Raw genomic sequence first — 7,500 nt, 5'->3', positions numbered from 1 at the left:
TCAAAGTTCCCATTCCTCAATTCTTCTCCAGAATCAATCCTTTGTCTATTTCCATTATCAACCCGAATACCTCCCCAACCACAGCCCTCATTCCCTACTCCCTCCTCAATTCTTCTCTACCCACCATTCCCTAATCCCTCCCCATCACCTCGACATCTTCATCCCCAGGATTCCTAAACCCATACCTCTCCTCCTGCAGGTGCGGTCTGGTCAGCCCGATTAATTTTTCGCTCGCGTCCCTGTGCACTATCAGCCTGAACACTCCTCCCCCTCCCCTCCCCTCCCCCTAAGGCCGGAAACAGATGCAGGAATCCTTCGATCCTTTGGCCGATAGATTCTAGTTAGGTTAGGGAGAAAGAGAGAGAGAGAGAGAGAGAGAGAGAGAGAGAGGGAGGGAGGGAGGGAGGGAGGGAGGGAGGGAGGGAGGGAGGGAGGGAGAGAGAGAGAGAGAGAGAGAGAGAGAGAGAGAGAGAGAGAGAGAGAGAGAGAGAGAGAGAGAGAGAGAGAGAGAGAGAGAGAGAGAGAGAGAGAGTACATTTAAGGAAAATAGTTAACAACATAAATAATAGCGACACAGAATGTTTATAAAAACGAAACAAAATTCTCGAACAGCCTCCCCCTCTCCCCTCCCCCCCTCCACACACTCCAGCGAACCTGCCAGCCAGAATCCTCTGGTGCCCTTTCGGGGATGGCGTGTGGGTGAGGGCCATGTGGCTTCACTCTCTTGAGGGAACGAAACTGGGAAGGGAGGGGGAGGAGAGGGAAGGGGAAGGGGAGGGGGAGGGGCAGGAGTAGTGAGAGGAGAGGTAGATAGAAGAGGGGGAGCGGTAAAGAGGTAGAGAGAGGAGGTGGGGTAAAGGAGAGGCATCGAGAAGAGGGGGAAAGAGAGGCGAAAAGGAGAGAAATAGGGGAAAAAGGAATGGGGGCGAGGGATTTTGCAATAAACGAGGCAGAGGAGGAAAGGAAGGAAGGGGGGGGGGGAGGAGTAAGTAAGGGAGAGAAGGAAAGGGAAACGGGAGAGAAAGAGGGAGGAAGAGGTACGGAATGGACGAGGAGGGAGAGAGGCAGAGGATCTACTGCCCCAGAACATGTTCCCTTTGTTTTAACGCCGAGCAATAAGGAGGATCAAGGGCATACACATCCAGAAATCCTACGGGGGTGGGGGTGGGGGGAGTGGAAGTACCCAAAATGTAAAAGATAAAAAAAATAAAATGAAACTGGATAAACACACTTGACATCAGGAAAAAATGCAAGTGGATATTTTCTTTGGCTGCGTGTCTCTCTTATATCTTTTGGTTTCCACGAGATGCAAGCAGTCACTTTATTTATTTCATATTATGAATTTGGCGTGGATTCTGTTAACAAGCACACAATTATACATTTATATAAACAATCCAAGTAAAATCAAATAAAATTGTCTTTACACATTCCAAAACGCTCGCGATATGTACAATAGAACCGTGACTATACGGTAATAATAACAATAATCATATAAATAATGATGATAAGAGAATAAGAGAATATGAATCCACTGGAAATCAAATAACACAAACGACATCATAACAACAATAATAAAATCGCAATTGATCAACAAGACCCTTTCTTCTACCTGTTCGCCATGGTCACCGCGCAGCCATTGTCTACCCCCTCCTCCCTCCTACTGCCCCTTTCCCCTTCCCTCTCCTCCCCTTCCCCCTCCTCCCCTCCTCCCATCGTGACACCGTTCACCGTTACTGTAAGCTGCCTTGTCTGTTTGTGTTCATGGCACCCAGCTGGACACCTTGTTTTATGGCGGATGTGGCACACTGTGCCAAATATCAGCGGGCGTAAAATTACGTCAATTTTGTCGTTATTATTTGCATCGTAACATGCAGTTTGTGCGATTGTGGTTAACTTTTTTATGGTTTGTTTGTTCGTTTTGTATAACTTGTTCTATATAATTTAAAAAGTATACATGAAATCAATGAAGATAAATAAATTACAGAATACATCTCTCTCTCTCTCGTATGCACACAGTTAATCTAGGTAAAAATAATAAAAAAAGAAGAATCATAAAAACAGACACGAATGCACACGCATGCAATCACGCCCACATACATACACACCAAAACATACAAACGCAACAAAAATGTTTCATGGAACAGCTGGTTGGCGCCGGCAGCGTGACTCGATACCAATGAAAAAAAATTACACACAACTTTTCTCTTCAGGTTCTCCCCCCCTCCTTTCCCTCCCCATCCTAAAATATAAGGAGGGATGGTAGGGGAGGAGGGGAGCGGGTGGGGGGGGGGTAAATGCCAAGGTTCTTACATGACATGTGGCCGACTGTTGAAGAGTGAGTGGGGGGTGGGGGGTGGGGGTAAGGGTCAAGGGGGAAGGGAAGGGGGTTGTTATGTAGATACTCCCCTCCCCCTTCCCCCCACGGCCGGGTTCCCCGCCACAGACTCCGTTACTCTGACCTGTCCGGGGGATAAGTGAGAAAAAGGGAAAGGAAGGCAAGCCAAAGAAATGGAAGCAGTACACATACAGAAACCTGTCTACCAGTCCATCTACTTCCCAATCTATCCAACGCCCTACCTATCTGCTTCATCCAGCTCTACCGCTTCATCCAGGCCACGGCACAGCGCGTCATCCACGTGGTCGGGGGATAGGATCTGTCGTCAGCCAACTCAGCACGACCGCCCGACAACAGTCAACACCTCCTGTCCAAACAATGACTTCCTTCGCCACGACAAACATCCTCTTCCTTGCCTCCCTGGCCCACGTCCCCTTCTATCCTTGGTTTCCCTCCTCTCCCTTTTCTTCTACAGTCCTCCTCCTCCTCCTCCTTCCTTTTCTTCTGCATTCTTTTTCCTCTCTTTTTTCTTCTTCTCTATTCCTTCTACTCCTTCATTTTCTTCCACATTCCTCTTCCTCTCTCTTTTCTTCTTCTATATTGATCCTCCTCCTCCTTTTTCTTTTTCTACAGTTCTCTTCCTCTTCCTTTTCCACTGCATTTTCCCTTCTTCTCATTCTCTTTTTTCCCCTATTCTTTATTTTCTCCTTCTCTAATCTTATCACTTCCTCTCCCTTTTCTTTCTCATTATTTTTCCTAAGTCTCCTTCTCCATCTCATAATCATCATTACCCTCTTTACGCACTTTCACTCCTTTAATCCTCCTCTTCATATACCTTCATTCTTTTCCTCCTCCTTCTCTCTCCTCATCCTCATCCTTAACTCCTGTAACCTACTCAAGCAACTGACAACAAACCGTTTGATTCACTTCTCCGTTCATGGCAGGATTTTATCTTCTCTTCCTGTCTGCGCTTCTTCCGCTCTCTCGCTCTCTCGCTCTCTCTCTCTCTCTCTCTCTCTCTCTCTCTCTCTCTCTCTCTCTCTCTCTCTCTCTCTCTCTCTCTCTCTCTCTCTCTCTCTCTCTCTCTCTCCCTCTCCCTCTCTCTCCCTCTCTCTCCTTCTCTCCCTCTTTTCCTTCTTTCCGTCTCTCACTTTCTCGTTCCTTTACTCTTCCCTCTTCCCGTTTCTTATTTCCTCGCTCCTCTTCCTTTCTCTCTTTCAGTCTCTCTCACTCCCCCTTTCCCCTTTCTATACTATCTCCCTTTTTTATTCCTTATCTCGGTCCATCCTATTCTTTGCATCGACGTCCTTCCAACTCCTCCTCCCCTTCTTCCCCCTTCTTGTTGCTAAGGTCCGACGAGGGGAAGCTGGCACGTCCGCCAAGTAAATGCCTTAACCCTCCATAACTCAGTCAACCAATAGAAAAGCAGATAAATTTGAGATCAGGAGAAGAGGAGTAATAAGAATAGATGCAAAAGATTGGGAAAAAGAGTGGACGAAATCTAATGTAAAAAGATGCTAGTAAAAACTTGAAAAAGGGGCAATAACAACAAAAAAGCGGGTGACAAAGGTAAAATATTTTTTTTATATCACCCTCTTCTCAAACAACCATCGAATTTCAAGACCTAAAAGCCAGTGAGTGACTCTGCGTCTTAGGACTCGAACGACTCAATTACAAGTGAAGAGGAGCATTGGAGAGGGGAGGGAGGAGGGCATCTTGCAGGGAACGTGGCCGGCAGAGCGGCGTGCGTCGCTTTCCCTTCCCCCCTCCTTCCCCCCCTCTCTCTCCATCGTACCTCCCTTCCCCCTCTTCTCTCTCTCTCTCTCTCTCTCTCTCTCTCTCTCTCTCTCTCTCTCTCTCTCTCTCTCTCTCTCTCTCTCTCTCTCTCTCTCTCTCTCTCTCTCTCTCTCTCTCTCTCTCCATCCATCATTCCTTCCCCGTCTCCTTCCTTCCCCTTTCCTCTCCCTTCTCTCCTCCCCCTCCTCCAATCCCCACTATTCTCTCCCTCTTTCCCTACCTCCTTCCCCTCTCGTTCTCTTCCCCTACCCCTTCACCCCCCCCCTTCTGCCTGACTGAGCCCGAGCACACGTGGCCGCTAAACACTCTCAGCTGCAGCGCCCTTCTCCCTCTCTTACTGACCTCGGTGCACACGCGACCTCTTGGCGCTGGCTGGTCACCGGCGTTGTTTCTGCTGATCTCCTTTCTTCTTTCAATGTTATCTTCAAATATGATTTTTGGCCATTTGATTAAGTTCATTGTTTTTATTCTTAGTCTGATTTATCGTGTTATTTTTAACGACGCCTTCTCCCATCTGTCCCAACAGATGGAAATGCTGCTTGCGTGCGTGCGCGTTTGTCCTCGGGCCATCCTTTCCCCTCACTCTTAATCTTCGCCCTCTAGCGGCCAACACCTCCCATGCCTCTCGCCACACGCGCTGCACGCAATCCCAGCAGCTTCCCTCCGCCAGAACCCACGCACTCTGTCCTTATCAGTCTGCTACGTCACCGCTATCTGCGTCGCCGTGGGTAATTCAGCGTTGGCATCTCTCATCGGGCAACTGGCGATGGATAGCGGTTCTATGACTTCCATATGGCTGCCCTTCTCGCTTCAGGAGTCAATATAGCTCGAAATATGAAAAGAAGCTACAACAAACAATAGTTATAAAGACCTACAATCAACGGTACCAACGGCAAAAACAGGTCTTATTTTCTCTTGCATTCGTGTATCTCCCAGTCTTTATCCAATGTCGAAAGATTATACGCCGAACGGCTGGAAATATCAAGGCTGATCAGACGAGACTACCGGGTTGAACACAGTACCCGAAAGGTCAACGGGTGTTTGTACTAGCGGGGTACTTACTCACGCTCTGCTATCTTGGCTGTCTTTTATCTGTCAATTACGACTCGTTACACCTATCTTTGCGTTTCGCCCATTTCTGTTGTTTTCCTCACCTTCGTTCCTTTATCTCTTCTTTCTCCTTGCCACTTCCTAACTTCGCCAGCCCTCACGACCGTGCGATAAGAACCCTTCCACATTTCCCCCTCCGTCCCTCTCCATCTCTCTCTCTCTCTCTCTCTCTCTCTCTCTCTCTCTCTCTCTCTCTCTCTCTCTCTCTCTCTCTCTCTCTCTCTCTCTCTCTCTCTGTCTCTCTCTGTCTCTCTCACTCGCTCTCTTCCCCGTTAGCATAGAAGGGGAACCGCGGATAAATTTACTGTTGTTAATGTTAATCAGGATCAGTGATGCGCGTCACGTGATCCATCCGGAGGGGAATGGGGTCCAGGGGGGAGGGAGAGAGAGGGAAAAGAAAAGTCAAAAGAAAGACAAGAGAAAAAGAAGAAAAAGAGAAAAAGATAGGTGTCGAAATAAAAGAGAGAAAGAAAGGAAGAGATGAAAGAAAAGAGAGGGGAAGAGAGGGAAAGAGAGAAAGAGAGAGAAAGAGAATGAGAAAGAGTAATACAAGTTCTCTTTCCGTTTCTCTATCCTTCCCTCTTGGAATCCTCATTTCTCTCCTTTTCGTTGTATCCCCTGTTCTCCTTCTCCAACTCGTCGTCGTCGTCCTCCCCATCCTCCTCCGCACCCCCCCCCCCATTATCCTCCTTCTACCCCCTTCTCCTTTTCTCCCCCGCCCTCACTGCGGCCGCGGGGGTGACCTGCAGGATGTAAATAGCCCGGTGAGTGGTTTGTCTCCGCCCCCCCCTCTCCTACTCCAATCTACCTTCAACCCCCCTCCCCCCACAACAGGGTATCCCTCTGGGCGACCTCCTGGCAAGATAAGTAGCCTGTTCCTGCTCCTTCCTCTCTGCTCCTGCTCCTGCTCCTGCGTCTGCTTCTGCTCTGTCTCAAACCCGTCTGGGGTGACTCCCACTCTGCGCTCCCTATCGAGGCGTCTACCGATTTTTACATTTTCAAGACGACTGGGCTCTTATCTATTATTCTCATTCATCTTTTATTTATTTGTCAATTATGGGGAAGGTAAAAAACGGTCTTTAAGAGAATGATGGCACCGGATCAAATTTTCGGTGGCACTGAGAAGAGGCACCTTTTTCAGAGAGAGAGAGAGAGAGAGAGAGAGAGAGAGAGAGAAAGAAAGAGAGAGAGAGAGAGAGAGGGAGGGAGAGAGAGAGAGAGAGAGAGAGAGAGAGAGAGAGAGAGAGAGAGAGAGAGAGAGAGAGAGAGAGAGAGAGAGAGAGAGAGAGAGAGAGAGAGAGAGAGAGAGGGGGGGGGAGGAAGAGAGAGAAGGAGAGAGAGAGGGAGAGATGAGCCATAGCCTAATGCCTACTGGCGAAAATTAATAAGCGGCCGCGCATACCGAATCAAGTACCAAGATATTGACACCCTCAGCCTCCCGTGTACCAGGCATGCAAATGAACACCCAAACAAACAGTGAGTAACAGAGAGACTCATATACCCTTCTTACTCACCTTGTTAATTCAACACCCGGTGCTCTCTGACTCACTCTGCGACCCAGTTCTCTCCTTGTGTGGGATTAGAATTGTGATTGGGATTATGATTGTGTATGAGTGAGCTAGGGAGCGAGTGGGTGAGTGAGAGTGTGTGCGAGTATGACTGCGAGTGTGTGTGTGTGTGTGGGTGTGTGTGTGTGTGTGTGTGTGTGTGTGTGTGTGTGTGTGTGTGTGTGTGTGTGTGTGTGTGTGTGTGTGTGTGTGTGTGTGTGCATATGCATGTGTCTCATTTTTTAAAAATAATGATTGTTCTAATGCACGTAAGTTGATAACTTTCATTCTCTTTAGATATACTGGAAAATGCGGGGATTGATGAGCTAGACAGACAGACACAAAGAGAAAAAATGAAGAAAGCTAGGAGGGAGGAAGCAATGAATACGCAACCCCCACTCCCTCTCTCCTTCCCTCCCCCCCTCTCTTACTCATCACGCCACCCCCTCCCACCCTTTCACTCATCTCAAACTTATTTTTCCTCCTCTCACTCCTCCGCCTGTTCTTATCATCACTTTCGGTGTTATTATCTTTATCACTATTTTTCTCTTCCCTTCTCCAACCAGCCAAACGATGCAACGAATGCCTTGACCCCGAACCCAAAATAGCATGACCCAACATTGCTCCTAGCGGGTCCGCAGGGGGTGGGGTGGGGTGGGGTGGGGGTGGGTAGGGAGGGAGGGAGGGAGGGAGAGGGAGAGAGAGAGAAAG

General features: G+C 48.4%; 1 protein-coding gene across 8 annotated transcripts in view; it reads right to left on the bottom strand.

Annotated features, from left to right (window-relative positions):
* Positions 1–7,500, bottom strand: part of RhoGAP1A (Rho GTPase activating protein at 1A) — a 219,290-nt gene that overhangs the window by 39,531 nt on the left and 172,259 nt on the right. The window lies entirely within an intron of this gene.

The sequence above is a fragment of the Penaeus japonicus genome, unplaced genomic scaffold (genome assembly GCF_977035675.1).
Source record: "Penaeus japonicus unplaced genomic scaffold, GWHDUDI00000001_assembly GWHDUDI00000008, whole genome shotgun sequence".
NCBI lineage: Eukaryota > Metazoa > Arthropoda > Malacostraca > Decapoda > Penaeidae > Penaeus > Penaeus japonicus.
This window is presented reverse-complemented; position numbering and strand designations above follow the sequence as displayed.